The sequence below is a fragment of the Myxocyprinus asiaticus genome, chromosome 3, assembly GCF_019703515.2.
Source record: "Myxocyprinus asiaticus isolate MX2 ecotype Aquarium Trade chromosome 3, UBuf_Myxa_2, whole genome shotgun sequence".
In the NCBI taxonomy this organism is placed as follows: Eukaryota; Metazoa; Chordata; class Actinopteri; order Cypriniformes; family Catostomidae; genus Myxocyprinus; species Myxocyprinus asiaticus.
Genome location: NC_059346.1, coordinates 66,357,359 through 66,375,371, shown reverse-complemented (window position 1 = coordinate 66,375,371; position 18,013 = coordinate 66,357,359).

Here is an 18,013-nt window from a genome sequence, read left to right as displayed (position 1 = left end):
TGTAATAAACAGTAGTATTGTTAGTGGAAAGTAGTGGTAAAGTGATTTAAAATTACGGTAAAATGCTCAGTACTCTTCAACCCTTAAACGCATACCTCGGGTCTTTAGAGACCCGGGACCTCTTTCCACCCCCTGTACCTCATCCATTTTTTGGCGTTGGGCGCACACCTTTTTAGTATTCCTCAATCTACCTCTTATAAATAGTGCAACACAAAAAATGGTTTAAGTACCAAAAGTGTACAGGGTCTCTAGAGACCCGAGGTATGTAAGAGTGTCGGGTTTTTGTTTGTTTTTCTGTACTTCCATAAATTATATTTTTTATAATGATTTCATATCTATATAAGTTTACTATCACAGTTTATCTATGTTTATTACACTATTTCACGTTGATTTTCTGTGTGACAGTGGTGAATTATCAGTATTCCACATGCATGTACACATACATATTCTACATGTTATTTCTTACTCAAGGTGGCACTGATGTTTCAGTGATTGACTTGATTTACGTTTGACATTGCTAGCTGATGTAGAAACAACATTGAAGTAAATTACTCAAGTGTAACACATGAACAGTATGATATGACTATTGTCATTTATGTGTACTACTGAAAGTTGTGCATCTATTTAAACTCAAAAAGTGCCCGAGAAAATACATATGTGTAACTTAGGTGCCGCTGACGTGTATCTTATGTGTAGATTATGTGTTATGTGCAGCTCAAAATGTGTTTGACAGCCAATTGAATGGCATTAAACTTCAGAGTGAAAATAATGAATCCTGTTCTAGATTTGTCATGATTTGTTGCATTATCTCTTTGATTAATGGAAAATAAAATTTAAAATATATTTTATTTTATTCTTTTCTAACTGTCTTGAAAATATTTGGAAAATGTGACACTATGTGGGCATTTTGTTCATCCATTTTTGATAGATATAAGGGTTACACTTGATTTGACAGTGTCCTTGTTACAGTGCAATTACACAAGTAAGTACTGAGTAATAATAATTAATAACATGTACTTACTATAGGTTTAGGGTTAGGGTTTGGATTAGGGTTAGTTACTTGTAATTATGCATAATTTACTGTTATTACTGTAGTGAATACATGAAATATATATATCAAGGATATTGTAAAATAAAGTGTTACCAATATAAGTGACCCGAATATGTAAGAGTGTTTGGGAAAATGACCATGCATTTAAGGGTTAATCACAAAATGAAAGGGACCATGAAGGATTTAGGTCTAATGAAAACTAAATATAGATAATAAATAATCAATTAATTTTGTTTAATAACACTGTAAAACATTTAAAGCAATCTGAGTCTTAGTTCATTGATTAATTATTCCCATTGTGTGTTTAAAATCAGACCCCAGACTAAAGATCTCTAGACTGATCGCAAAATTTAACCTGTTGTGTTCATTCAGCATGTAAATCACCCTGCAGCATCACGTCAAATAATTCAGCACAGAATCTGCATCTGCTGCAATAAACGATTGTGACATGATGATACACAAATTAATCCTGACCAGAACGATGGCTGATATGTAGGGTTTCCAAAAGATGTATGAACATTACAAATATCAAAATGTACGTTTAAAATGACATTTATTTTAGTTTTCCTGGTCAACCATATAACAGGTCCACCCTGATGTGGAAAGATATAGGGAAAATACATGTTATTTTATCATTTCAATATATGTATGTTAACAGAAATAAAACCATTACTATAAGTTTACAAAAATGTGGGGGAATCACACGACGCCATGCGAGGATCGGACGTGTGAACGGCGAGCTCTGCGCATTTTGCTGGCTTTAATAATTTTAATGATATAAACCGGTGAGATTCGACACACTCTGTTCCAAAACTGTTCTAGGAGGATGTGAAAGCTCTAGGTTCATGGACAATGGAGGAGTCAGGAGACAGCGAACAGGGTCAGTCTCTTTATTTTTATTTAAGATCACACTGTCACGGCTTATAGCCTACTCAAAAAGGGGACAATTGTGTAGCTCTGCTTGTAGCTCATCCCTGGTGCTCTCTCTCTCCCTGCTCTAACGCCCTGCCGTGCCTTTTCAGGTCTCCCTTCGCCATCACTATAATCAGACCCCCCCCCCATGCCACAGAAGAAAATATGTCAAAGAATTCAAAATCCTCTAGCTCTGGAGACATTAAAAGACACTTACGTGCTCAAGCTGATACCCCCGAGAGGGTCGCGAGCCAGGGAGACGATTTAGTCTGGGAAGTGTGGGAAATGAGGTGAGAGATGCTGAACATGTCGATAATGCTGAAGAAGGTCGTTGCTGACTTGAAGGATCTCGCTGTGATATTTCAATCGATCACTGCCATGGAGGTAAGTTCTCTGAGATGGTTAAAAGAGTGGGGGATGTCGAGAAACGGATCGATTATCTGGAGTCATCGGAGAGGGAATTATCTGCTAATCTGCTAGTAACCAAGGTGGATTGGAGCGTGTCGGGGAGAAGTTGGAGGACACGGAGAATCGTAGCCGGCGGAATAACGTCCGTATTGTTGGAATTCCTGAGGCCGAAGAGGGACAGGATATGGTGAAATTCCTGGACAGGCTCCTTACGAATCTGCTCAACATAACAGGCCATAAGCTGGAAATCGAGCGAGCTCACAGGGTTCCGGCTCAGAGATCCACGGAGGGAGACAGGCTCCGATCAATTCTGGCCGATAAAGATCTCTGATAAAGATCTTGTGTTACGCAAGGCGAGGATTAAAGAAAGGTTTTCTTGGAAAAACCACAGCATTTTCTTGTTCCCAGACTTTGCGAATTTGACAAGAGAGAAACATGATCGATTCAAGGAATGCAAGAAACTTTTACATCAACAGAAGGTCACTTTTGCACTCATATTCCTGGCCAGATTGAGAATAGATGCTATGGAGGGCCGTAAAACATTCAAATGCCCACAGCAAGTGATGTCCTTCATAAAGTCACTGGTGTGAGTAAGTCATTTTGTGGTACTCACGTTGCAGCCAAATGGACCAGCTCACTGTACATTCACTTGACTGTTTGAGGAAACTGAGCATTTTTTTTTATTTATTATTTTTTTTTATTATTGGACCTGTCTAGTAGCTGGAGTATATTTTGCAGAGTGGCACACCTTCGGGACAATTTTGTGGATGAATCTACATGCTCTTTGTGTTTGCTCAACCTATTGGCTGGAGTTTGTTTTATAGATTATCTTTTGCTGTGTAATTCTGTCTCACAAAATTTTTATAGATACACCGGACTTGAGCAATCCGATGGCAAAGTTGTCACGGGGGTCCTCGTAGGCGTACATGGACTGTTTGAGTCTGGAGGGATGGACACCAGTTGGCGCTGTCGTGCGTGGGGTTAAAGTGCACATTTTTCTTTTTTCTGTTTGTTTTGTTCTGGGGAATGTTCGGGTTTTAATGGTCACACCAATGTTGGAATGTGGTCTTTATCATTTTGTTTTTGACACACAATCTATTTTTTCTTATATGTCAAAATGTAAAATGTTAAAATGAGTGGATTATCTCTCTCCATGTGGAATGTGAATGGGTTGGGGCACCCCAAAAAAAGAAGGAAGGTTATTTCTCTTCTTAAGCGTAAGAAACATGATATAGTGTTTCTTCAAGAAACGTACCTTTCTCCGCAGAAGCGGAACATTTTGGAAAAATATGGGGTGGGCATTTTTTTTATAGTGCTGGCTCGAGTAAGAGCAGGGGAGTCATTATACTGATAAGTAAACATCTACAATTCAAATGACAATTCAAATTAGGAAGAGTCATTATTGTTTTAGTTGAAATTCAGGGACAAAGTCTTATTTTGGCTAGTATTTATGCACCTAACGTGAATGATCAGGGCTTTTTTTATAGATCTTGAAGGGATGTTGCAAGCCGCTGACACCCCTCATGATATAATACCGGGAGGAGACTTTAATCTTTTGATGGACTCAGTCATTGATCATAGTGAAGCAAAAGTGTGTAAGCCCCCTAAAGCAACATTGATGATTCACAGGATGTGTAAAAATCTTGGTCTTACAGATATTTGGAGACTTTTGAACCCATCTGGTAGGGACTATACATTTCTTTCATCGGTCTATAAGATTTACTTGAATATTTACTAGAATATTTTGTATTTTTTTTTATATATATCTAAGTCCCTCATTTCTTCTGTTGTGGATTGCTCAGTTGGAAACATCTTAGTCTCAGATCACACCCTGGCGTGTTTAGAGGTTGCCACATATGGAGAAAAAGAAATCATATAGTTGGCACTTTAATGTATCCCTTTTGCAAAATCCTGAATTCCAACAAATGTTAAAGGCTGAAATCAGTGTTTATATGGAGACCAACTGGTCCTCAGTATTCTCTGTGGGCATGGCTTGGGAGGCACTTAAGGTGGTTCTTAGGGTCGGATCATACAGTATGCCTCATTCACCAAAAAATCCAAAGCACGAGAACTCGTGAAATTGGAAGGGAATATTAAAAGTGCCAAGGCTGAGCTGAACCGCCGAATGTCGTCTAATGGCCTCAGAGAATTGACCCGATTGAAATACAGATATAATACTATTTTGTCGCAGAAGGTGGAGATTTGGCTATTCAGGGCAAGACAGTCATATTTTGAGTCGGGGGACAAAGCAGGGAAGCTTTTGGCTAGATATATAAAGCAGAGAGAGTCTTTTTCTACCATTCCCTCAGTGAAATCTGCTGGTGGTGAAATATTTACCTCAGCCATTGATATTAACAATGCTTTTAAAGAATTTTATCTTGATCTCTATATAGTTCATTTTCTGTTATGTTTATTTAATTTGTTGAATGGAATCAATAAAAATTGTTAATAATAAAAAAATATATATATATTTGTTTTTACTGAAATGCAATTGTGGGAAGTAACGGGAATGAGAAACCAAGAATAATTGCATGTTTCTTTTTTAATTCACTTTATTTCATTTATTGTAAATATGAAGTCTGTGATTTTATTATGGGACTGAACAGTTAATAATCAGTTACCAATTAAACAATTAGGCTCTGTTTTCCCACAAGTCACAATTGTGACCACTTACATGTTTGCTTGTCGTGTGAGCATGATTTTTTGAACCAGAGTAATCTTATTAATAAATCAATAATAGACCCTTTAAACATTATTAAAAAAAAAAATAAAAACTTTTACAAAAATGTTTGCTGGATATCGATCACACACCATGCAGTGGCTCATTTTACACAATGAATGTCCACTCTGTAATTGTCCACCCTGAACCTGCCCATTTAATCAGATTCAAATGTCATCATTTCTCAGAAGTTTTAAGGCCGAAAAGGCACCGAATTTTAGGAATGACCTATAAAGTTGGTTATTTCCAAGGAAGACATGGCCAATCACAATTCAATATGCAAATAGGTATTAGAAAGACGACCAATCACTATTTACCATGCAAATATTATGATGATGTCACTGCCTTTGTTTATATATGCATCATTGTTTTCTGAGTTAAGCTCTCATGTAATATCAGTGATGATGGAATTATGTCAGTGTAAAAAAAAGGCAAGATGGCGAGAGACTTGCTTTAAGAAAGTGACACTGCCCCGTTCTTAACTTAAGACGTTACTGACATAATATCATTATACACTATATCTTATAGATAACACAAAATCACAAAACCATCACATGACAGTTCCACACATGCCTGAAAGTGCAGGAAAGAAAATGAGAGTTGCTATTGGATCAGAATATTGTTAAGTCACTGTTTATTAACACTTTTCAGAAGAGTGACAGTTTTTAGAAATATTTCTGTGTGTGTGCGGGTGTGCTAGACAAGCTAATTTCCTCTGCAAAGTAACAACAAAATTGATTTAATGTAATTGTTACATTATATATGTTTGAGTCTCATACTGATTTCATTTAAACTTGTCCCAACCATTTTGTCCAGTGTCCTTAAATGCATTATGCTCCTGCAAATTTGCACCACTGTCTCCTTGCACTGACTAGACATCTAATTAGCATGCTAAACAGTAGGAACAAGGAACAGGCCCTCATTCAGTCAATAGCCAGCAGGAGGAATGTCTCCACATCTTTGGCTTTAGCTCCATGATAACATCAGACTCTGAGCAGACACCGCCATGGGCCGCAAGACAGACGTTTATGGACGTCTATCTGCACGACTGATCAACACGAAGGCCTCTGAAACCAGCCAACCTGTTTATCCCCACAGACCGGCAGACACTAGCCCTGCATTTCAACCGGTGTAAATCAAACCCTATCAGTGGCAGAGAACATTACCTCAGGTAGTTTGAAAAAGCCTCTGTTAGGTGAAGTGATTGAGATCTTGCAGGCGGCAGTGCGGGGAAGTCTGAAAGGCTTTTAGTGGGACAGCGGTTCCTGTTTTTCCATTGTGTGTTTGGACTGGGTTAAAAAGTTATTGTGGTTGTTGTGCAGCGATTCGTTTGGACACTGTTGGAAGCTGGTCTGAATGTCTTAGAAATTATGTCAAAGGTTGTGAACTGATGTTTTCATTAGGGCTGATGATTTAATGCATTAATATAATGTGATTATTATATGAAAAATGTATTCATCATAACCTTGACCCGTATGCAAATTCTGTAATAAGGAATGTTTCTACCATTGGCAATTATTTTAATTATTATATTCTAAATTATCTTTATTTAGGGGCCTTTCTCAGTAAATATTGATATGCGATTAATTTGATAATTTAATCGGCACATCATTTAATTAATTTGATTAAAAATGTCAATCGATTGACAGCCCTAGTTATCATGTTTTGTATCCTTGTCAAAAAACACATCAAAAGTGAAACATTTATTAAAATATAGTGACTGTTTTCAAACAGGTCTTCTATTGGTCGAACAGAAAGACAGTCCCACCCCAAACACACACCATTGGTCACAATGCTAAAACAAACAGACAAATATGATTGTCCAAGAATTTTATAGCATTTTCTGCAAAAATTGTATTAATGACTTCAGAATGTCATGTGGTGTAACCATAAAGTAAAAGGTATTAAAATACTTTCCTTGCAACTTGAATGAACTGTGAGTGTACACAACTTAATCATTAGTTTTAAAAAAAGTTTTTGTACATATTTTTCAGTGTAAATTTTTTTTTATTATTATTTATTAATTTTTTTATTTACAAATTTCATGCATTTTGGAATAAATAATGTCAAGAAGTTTTCTCAGGGTTACACCAAATGACCTGAACAAAATGTGCCTTTTCATTAAAATGTCAAAGTTTGTGATATCTGAGAGTCTAAAGGGGTCCACTTCACATGACAACAAAATGCCAACCTACATGTTGGTTACACCACATGACTTTCATCTGGTGAACAATAGTTTTTAAAATATTAATATTTTGTAACAAAATTGTTCCACTGCCCATTTGTTTAAAACAAATAATAATAAAAGATTGTTATTCAATACTAATGCCAAGATTACTTTATTCAAGAATTTCAGCTTTAAATGAGACTTAAAGCCCCAGAAGAAATATCAAAATGACTTTGAAATCAGTACTAAAAAAACATGTTAATCTTAGTAGAGGTGTATTTAAGTCATTTTTGTGTGTGAATTGTATTGTTAAAGAATTTTCGAATAAACATTGCAATTCTCTTTTTCAAGTAAATAAAATGCATTAGCATTTCAACGTTTTTTTTATCGTATTTATTCACATGACACATGAAAGCCTTCCACAAGGAATCTTAATGTATGCTATGAGTCTATTAGGCAACATCACCTAATGGCGACAGAAACAAGATTCAGAGCAACGCACGCAGACCTCAACACTTGGTGCACATAAAACGATGATGGTAACAATCAACAAGTAATTTTGTCGATCGTGAACTGGTCATTTTGAGTAGAAGTTACCAAATGTAACAACAAAATCAACAATAAAAATGGTGTAAATAAACTTACAACAGTGAAGCCATGCAAGCTCATTAATTATTCAAGCCCCGTGCATGCCGGGAACACTAGCTCTGAAAAGTTGAGTACAATTTTATTTACCAGTGAAATTGATTCAAATCAGCAAATAAATATGACAAGGTTTTCTACTTTAGGATTGACACAAGATGGCTCAATGTAGAGATAACAAACAATCATGAATTATATTTACTTTTAAGCTAGAGCATCCATTTGTTTGAATTGAGTACAAATGTATAATTTACTTAATATTTTCAAGTTCACACTTTAACTTATTTAATGTAGTATTGAATCTTTTCTGTTACATTTACTTCACCACAAAATAATCTTTTTCAGTGTAGATCCAGACAAAAAAATAAATACAAATTTAATATAATTGACTCAGCAATGTATTGAAAGCACCACAGAGTCATAGAGTTAACACTTCGGGGGAATCAACCTACCAGTGGCTTTCTTATAGTTGTCTCTGCATATGAAGCTGAGATAGTAGAAAGTATTGGAACATTGAAAAAGAGGCACACATCATCTTTAAAGCAAACCCCAGGGAGAAAATGAAGTGTACTCCAACATTTAATTCACTGACCAACTCAAGCAACATATCCTCCAGACTTTGGTATATCAACACACATACACATATAACTAATAGAGAATCTGCAAGGGCCACTTCAATCTTTCCGATCAGTCATCTCTCACACATGCACTCTCTTCTATGATAGACCTTCATTGTAACCTCCTCCTGGATTGTCCACTCTCACAAAAAATGAGATGTGTTCTCCAGAGAGTGACTCTAATGAAATCAGGCGAGCAGGCGGCGTGGGGCCGGACACAACACACGCTAGCTCTCAGAGTATGAGGCCCTTTTGGCAGTCAGTGGCGGTTTTAGCTGGAGCAGCAGATTTCTTTGAGGCAGAGGCACCTTTCTGCATTAACAATACTGTTGCAAAAGCACATTACTGCTGCTGTCCACCACCAGGATTGTTCTCCCTTGCTAATATTTTGCCCTAACAGTGCTTTTGATTTTATTTTCATTTTTCTACCCCTTGTCCGGAATCATATTAAGATCGATCGCAGTGCGGGAGCACGCAGGTAGCCGAACGGCACGCGTCGAATCATACCGTTCCACCATTGAGAGTATTCAGGCGACTAAATAGAATTGTTTGCCCTTAGATGTCAAATTTCCTCAGAGACAAGGATGTCAATACCAATTAGATTGTCTGCAGTTGCAGCAGCGGCTCAAAGACCCTGCTGCGCTTTATGTTCTTGGTAGAGCCGAGTGATGGGCTTAAAAAAAAAACATCTCGTCCCAATTCAGTTTTCTGATGGCCTCTGAGACGACATTACGTTAACTCAATTAGCTTGGCTGGGGGTGTGGCTGCAGAGACACTGGATGGAGAATGTTGTTGTACTCGGTCTCTTGGCATCTGATGAAAGGTCAGACTCTGCTGAAGTGGGCAGAAAATGAATTAATGAACAAATGTTTTTAAGAAGTAAGGAGTCTGAGTGTGGTCTGTCTCTGGCCGGCAGCAAGAAACTAATGTTATAACATGACAAATACATTTAGCAGCTGCACACCAGGAGTCACAAACCCCTTTACATAAAAAATATAAATACATTCTTCATAAAAAAAAAAAAAAATTACTATAAAATTTTTCACGTTTTCAAGCATATGTTTTTATATAATTTTCTACCAAATGTTTTTGTCCTTTTTCTGTGATCAGCTGAATGTCATTTGAGATTTCAGTTAATGCTAGTTACCCCAGTGTGTTCTTGCCATTGTTTGTTGGTTGTTTATTTGCTATTTAAAGATGAAGTGTGTCATTTCTGTGACACTAGCATCACCAAACAGAATAGAGATCAACAGTACCTGCCCTATTTTTGAGTCTCGGTTTTGGAAGTATTTTTCCCATTCATTTTTTTCATAGGGATTTCATAAAATCCTTCATAAAAGAGTTGTAAACCAACCAGCTCCAAGGTGAATCACAACATTATAAGCTTTGACACAAAAAGCATTTGAAAATCAGACAAAAAGACAAAGATCTTTAATGAGGAAATGAACTACAATCCCATGAAGCATTGCGAATGACCTAACTGAATTACAAACTATGGAAAAATATAAAACTATTGATTTAAAGGAATAGTTCACCCAAAAATGAAAATCTGCTGATAATTTACTCACCCTCAGGCCATCCAAGATGTATCTGAGTTTCTTTCTTCATCAAAACAGAATTTAAGACTTTTAGGATTTCATTTCAGGCCGCCTCCTCTAAACAATGCAAGTGAATGTCCTCCATTTTTTGACGGTCCAAAATGCATATTTAGGGTGCATCAAAATAATCCAGTCGACAAATAAAGTTCTTCTGAACCCAAACGATTGATTATTTTTAGAAACAAAACAATAATGATATACTTATTAACTACAAATGTTCACTTCTGTACATCTCTGCGCTCATGAGAGGGATGACGTAAGCTCGTTGGTAAGGTCACGCGTCACGTGGAGGAGGAGTCAGGAAGTGTGTCATTGTTTACATTTTTTTTTTTTATTGTTATTATTTGGAAAAAAAATTGTTTTTTATTTTATATCATTTTGAAATTGTTTTGGACTGTTTTGGTTTGTGAACGGCACAAGTTTCTCTTGTAAACAATGACACGCTTCCTGACTCCATGACATGTGACCTTACCAACGCATTTACGTCATCCCTCTCATGAGCGCAGAGATGTAAGGAAGTGAAAATTTGTAGTCTCTGCATATTATGCTGGGATAGGAGATAGTATTTGAACAATTACACACATTAGCTGTAATAACTCTTAGCACCAAGTAGAAAAGTTGTTGAAAAGTTTAGGGAAAACTTTCTGGAAAATAACTTGTGATCTCTTTATCTCTTTCCAGGTGCATTGCAATCAAAATTAATTTCACAGTCATTGAGAAACAAGATGTCTGTTTTCAGCGTAACCTCACAGTGAAACCTATTTAGTGGCCTTTGAGGGTTGGCAAAGAAGCGTGACTGCAATTCGGCTGCACATCTGCATCAAAGTTTTCTCCGGCAGTATGTTGTTGACTCTGTGCTGGTGAGCAGCCAAACACAACAGCTCTCAATGCCATACTGTAAATAACATTATTAGATTGATCTCAATTCAGCAATTAGATGGATGTCAACTGTGAATATTTAAAGTGGTTTACCCACCTTGGATGAATGTGGAAAATCGGAGAGGTGGGGGAGCTGGAGCGAGCAAGAGAGAGAGACAAGTATGGGGTCAATATTTTTGGCCTGATCATTTAAGAGATCTAATCACAACAAATTCAATCATTATAAAAAGCCTCTAGTTGAACTCGGCTACCACGGGCTGCCACATCCTCTTTGCTTAAGACTGACAAATGAAACATTTACTCAATAATCTTTAAAGTCAGAAAAGCTGAAGGCAGAACTAGTGCACATTGCTTCCATTCTGCTTTAGTATATTGTAAAGATGCCATTCCCCACTGATTTACTGAAGACAGGCATATTTTTTTCTTTGTTGTTGACACATGTATCTTGTTAGTACTCCGCTTGCTGAATCAGAGGATCATGTGACTCTTAGGGGTATTGCTTTTGGACAGGAATTGCTAAATAAACCTTTTAACTTGCTGTCTGTTTATAAATGGAATGAACGTTAATCAGAATATTCTTGTGGCAGATCTATCAATCTATCTACCTGGATAAAAATATACATTTTCCGATTAATTATGATCACAATATTGATTCTCAAAATCCCAAGATCAATCTTTTACTCTCTTTTTTTATGTGCAACCCTCTACATTCGAGTAAATCACTTGCGTTTGTAACAACATTTCTTTGTGTGCAACTAAAAATGTCTTTGATTGTCCACTGGATGTTAAAGGTTGAGATTTCATTCAGCAGTGATTGAGTAGTATAGTGGTGGAGTATTCAGCAGCGAGATCCTTTCACTGTGTGTTGAGAGAAAATGTTTGGTTTGATTTGTTCCGTATAATGTGTGTCCAAAGATGAGATCCACACAACACATTTGTCACTGAATAATGTCTCTTTTAATATCCTTTCTGTTCTTTACAGTCAGTTGTTGATCAAAAACAACAAAAATAGAAACACCTAATTCTAATCACACATAGCATGGATGTGGTAAAGAAGCCCTTGACTCCACTCTCGTTAATATGTGATGAACCAAGACACTTCTGTGAGATGCTCGCTGAACTGATGCTATTCTTAAAAAGACAGTACAGTTTTAGCACATGTTCTAAATACTTGTAAATAGTACAAATTATGCATGTAAACTAAAAACATGTAACAATGCAATATAATATATGCAGTGTCAAGACATCATATTCTTTGATGGAATACATGGATTTGTACATTTATAAAAAGCTCATATGTGACCAAAATGATAAACAAAAATTATAAAATAAAATAAGTCAAATTAATATTTTTGTAATGTACTTAGTTAGAATGTCCCCTGTATAATTATCAGCATTAGCTGAGGGAGAATTTATTTCAGATAATGTTCACATCAACCATCAGAATGGGGGAAAATTGTGGTCTCAGTGATTTGGACTGTGGCATGATTGTTGGTGCCAGATGGGCTGGTTTGAGTATTTCTGTAACTGCTGATGTCCTGGGATTTTCACACACAACAGTCTCTAGAATTTACTCAGAATGGTGTCAAAAACAAAAAACATCCAGTGAGTGACAGTTCTGTGGATGGAAATGTCTTGTTGATGAGAGAGGTCAACAGAGAATGACCAGACTGGTCTGAACTGACAAAGTCTACGGTAACTCAGATAACCGCTCTGTACAATTGTGGTGAGAAGAATATCATCTCAGAATGCACAACATGTTGAACCTTGAAACAGATGGGCTACAACAGCAGAAGACATCGGGCACTTTATTAGGACCATAGTGTTCTTAATAAAGTGCTCAGTGAGTGTATTTTGCTTTGCCTCACTCTCTACAAGGATTGGGAAGCTAAAGCAAATCCGTTTATGTTTGTACTGTATCTCAGGGCACAGTGTTTGAAATCTGTTAAATAAAGTGGATCAAGCCCTGTCCGATCACACTCAGGTCTTGGTGACCCTCATCATGGACAGATTCATCCTTCATTTATAAATTATTCTAATCAAACCGAAGCATGTCTTTGAAGCCACTTCACTAGTTTGCCCTAAAACATGTAACATTTACCGCCGAAGCATGCAAACCCAACTGGAAACACAGAATGCCAGATGTTTGCTTCTGGTCCTGTTGTCCAGAGATGGAGTGTTTGTGGCTGTGCATTAATGAAGCTGAGTTTCATTTTTGAATATGATCGAGAACATATGCTGCATGATAAGATGCGGCACATACTAACATTCACCAAGTCACATCTGGACACAATATCATGGTGATCCTGCCACCTCAAACAGATGAGTGATTTCAGAGCAGTTTCAACTCCTGAGGCACTGTGGAAGAAGGGAAAGACTCTTTGTGTTACTGTATCATTAAAGGAATATTTCTCCCAAAGATGAAAGTTCTGTCATCATTTACTCACCCTCATGTCATTTAAAATCTGTATAACTTTCTTACTTTCATGCAACATAAAACATGTTAGGCAGCATGTTAGTCTCAGACACCATTCACTTTCATTGCAACTTTTACCATACAATGAAAGTGCAATTAAAGCTAGGGTTTGTAATCCAGAGAGGCTAGCAGTTAGCAAGCTAGCTTTGAAAGCATAGAGCCCGCCCTCGCTTCAGAGGTGTCTCCAATGCTGTTAGCGTTGAGATAATTCGTAAAGGTACACAAACTACATGAGCTAAATATTTCATTACATTAACAAAATATATAAAAAAAAAATCAAACCATGTAATTACCTGTCCTAAAGAAAAACAGCAACCATGGCGTCATTTTTCAGACCCTTTGAGTCCCGCAGTTGCCTCCAGCGTGGAAAAGCAACGCCAATGTTAATTCTGCTTGTAGCACGCACTTGATCCAGACGTTTTTTCGTTGTAGAAGTTTCTAACATGGCTTTTCTTTTCTTGTTTCCTTTTACTGGTGGTTCAGGAGGAACATAAGGTAGCTGTGGTTCACCTTCCATTCTCACACTCACTCTGCACAGCGTCAAGGTACCCGCGCTGATGACGCATGATTGTCTGCGTGAACAAGTTGTGCGGCGGTATGCAAATATAGATTGACAGACAGGAAGGACATCCTATCATTACATTCAGACCAAATGCAATGATTGGTTGATCATTTTTTAGTCTTGTCCCTTCCACAGAAGATATATATATATATATATATATATATATATATATATATATATATATATATATATATTACATTTAGACCACTTAAAATATTTATTGCTAAAATATAACACAGTTTTGATTTATTTTGGATTTTGTTTAGTCACAACATAATTCCCATAGTTCCATTTATGTTATTCCATAGTTGTGATGACTTTACTATTATTCTAAAATGTGATAAAAAAAATAAAAAAAATAATGAGTAAGTGTATATATATATATATATATATATATATATATATATATATATATATATATATATATATATATACACATACAGTATACTTGTATAAAAAGTTTATAAAGACTTTTTTTTCTTCAAAATAACTTTAATGTACAGTAGTTAGCTACTTTTTGTTATTAGCTTGTAGTTTAGCTAACTACTTTTTCAAAGGAGTAGCTTGACTGTATTTAGCTACTAAAAGATCTGAGTAGCTTGTAGCTTGAAAAGGTACAGTTTTAAAGTAGCTTCCCCAACATGGGTTAAGTATGAATTGCATTGAATTGAAGTTAATTAAAGGCTTGTAAGCAAATGATGCATTATTATTTCATAAATGGATTGAAAGTGTTTCTGCCTGATACTTTTTTCTGTGTACCACTAAATAAAAATACGTCCTGGTCTTTGGCAATTACCCAAACAAGTCAGATGTGAGATACAAGTCGTACACCGTAAGAGATATACGGTGAATCTTCTTGATGCAAGGGTGTAGATTTTTCTTGAACATTGGTTGTACTTGCTTGTTTTGATTATTGGGGGGGTTACCTCCCCCCATCCCCCTGGAATCTACGCCCCTGTCTTGATCCTGTGTCATCACAAACAAGCACAGCAATTCTAGCCGCAATCATGCAGAGGAAATGGCGTGGCAATCTGCAGGCGTTTTTATCAAGGGATGAATAGTTTGTTCAGATATACACTTAATGCGGCATCTTCAAACAACCAAAAATTAGCCTTTTAAAAACATTGATGTCTGCGAGCAGCTTTCTTTCTTAGTCCCTTATATTTGAGGTAACTGCATCTCATGATTCTAGAAACCTCTTAAATGGATCACGAAAGTTAATTACACCCATTTACATAACCTTCAAGAATAATGTTTTTACAACAGATGACGCAAATTACAGTACCGAAAGATGAATGAAATTCTTCATGTCTAGTATTTTTACAATGGAAATGACAAAGCTTCAGCAATATCTATTGATTTCCATTTGGGTGAAAGCTGTCATATTTTAAAAATGTACACTTTTTATTTCTGTTTATTGTTTTATCCTTCATTACCACCAAACTCAAAACTGATATTACAGTTATTCTGAAGATCTGTCAACCATAGCCATTTCAGGGTTTGTTTTGTGTGTGTGTGTGTGTGTGTGTGTGTGTGTGTGTGTGTGTGTGTGTGTGTGTGTGTGTGTGTGAAATGTCAGTATGCATTTTAATATTTCAGAGGCAAATCACCTGTCAGAATAGGAAAAAGACAGAGACATGAGATCTTAATCATATTGGTGGTCTGCACATGTATCTCAGAAGAAGCAGATCTGATTTGATCCGAGTGCAGAGCTGATCATGCAGACGCAGGAGGGCGGAGGAGAAACTGCAATTGAATGGAAATGTAAAGACTGTGCGGAATGCTTCAGTTTAAACTAGCCATGAACTAATGAACCTCATCTCCACCTGACAAAATCTGTTTCCCCCTGACATATCACCATAAAGATGTTGTGGCAAATGCAATCTGCAGAACGGGGCCGTGTGTCTGTGGACTTTATAAATTATTACAGTGGAAATATTGCAGATTGGAATGTCAGTCAGTGGATTTTGATTATTCAACAGTATTGAACGCATGTGTGTTTAGCAGCATAGTTCCTTGCAGATTAATGTCATGGAGGTACAGTGTCATAAAAGTCCGGTCAAATCCAAAAGAACAGGAGACCATGCCCAAATCTTCATAATATTAATTATGACCAATTTCAGAAGACTCACAAACAGCTTGTGTTTGGTCCTGCATTGTGAAAAATGAATTTTTAATCTCTCAGTTAATATGATCTCATAAAACGATAAATATTGGCATGTCAACCTCCCGTTTTAAAAAGGTTCATTGTTATGTTTTTGAATACACATAATGACATATTCACAGAAAATGGGCAGAGTGTTTGTGTAAACATGGCGAGTCAATATGCATGTTAGGATTGAACTGTTTTGCATTTAATGTTTGGACGCTCAGTTTGGGAGGCAGTAGCCGGTTGTTGCTGCATTCCATCCAGCAGGAGCAGCAGCACTGTGAGTCAGCCCACGGAGAGTTGCTCCTGCCTGAGAAAAATCCCATTCACCCCCTCCTCTCAGGAGGCTGGAGCTACGGGGGCTGTTCTTTGCTAAAAGCCTCTACTGTCGATGTTAACCCATCTGTACACTGAGAAACAACACCACGCTTCCTCAATGTTCAAGGGCGAGGTTTTTAACATTGTACAATCCGCAGTGTGAAAAAATGTGACATGATGCAGACACAAACGGTTCCCAACCTTTAAGGCAAAACCATACACACGCAGTGTTGCATCAAATCTGTTTTGTGGAGGCCTTCACATCTCTTTTTTTATTGGCCTGTTTCCTGCTGCTCTGGAGGGTGCAGTGGCGGCCCAGTCTAGTCATTGATCTTTCATCAGGTCATAGAGTGACTGAAGGCGAGGAGCAGCCGGCTTTTTTATGGCAGCTCGCTGGAGCCAGCCTATGATTGTTCCCAGTTTCCTCAGATTGTTTTGCCTTTGGTTTGCCTCTTGCGCTCCGAAGGTAAGGCAGAGGACTGCTGACATTTCAGGGAGCACATAACAGCTTCACACTGGGGGTAGGTGGACAATGGCATACGGATGATTTGTGCATGAGCTGTTAAAGGATGTGTGTGTGTGTGTGTGTGTGTGTGTGTGTGGATGGGTGGGCATGTCCAATTAACTTGTTAGTCTTTCTAAAATTGAGATGTATCAACCCAAATAAGATTTCATTAGTCATTACATGTCATTTCAATGCTGAGGCCAAAGAATCTGGAGTGATTCTGGTTGTAATTTGTTGTGTGTTCTTTGAAATTTCACAATGTGACTGAAGGTGTCCATGAAAGTGTTATTGGCATATACACATGAAATAGCAAATAAGACATTTCTTTGCCATCATGTTGAGTTAATAGGTTTGTACCAGTGCAGAAAGTTCACTGAATTTAAGTACAAGAAGTATGTTGTCTGTTTTCATAGAATATTAAATTAAAGGAATATTCCAGGTTCAATACAAGTTGAGCTCAGTCAACAGCATTTGTGGCATAATGTTGATTACCATCCCTCCTTTTTTTTTTTAAACAAAAAAAAAAAAAACACAAATCTGGGTTACAGATTTTACAATGGACGTGAATGTGGCCAATTTCTGGAGAGTTTAAAGGCAGAAATGTGAAGCTTATAATTTTATAAAAGCACTTAAATTAATACTTCTGATAAAACTCATGTATTATTTGAGCTATAAAGCTGTTTAAAATAGTCATTTTAGGGTTTTAAGGTTTACAGCGTCATGTCATCATAGCAATGGTGTTTTAAAATTAGATAGAACTTTCCACAGATGTGGTTAGTAAGTGATTTTATGACAGTAAAATCATGTAAACACACATTGTTTATGTCTTGTGTCTATACTTTTGAAACAGGGAGTATTTTAATGTTTACGGATTGGCCCCGTTCACTTCCATTGTAAGTGTCTCACTGTAAAAAAATGTCCGTAATTTTTACGGTAAAAGAATGTGAAAATATTACAGTAAAAAAGCGCTAATTGGTTAACGGGTAGTTGTTACTGTAACATATACGATA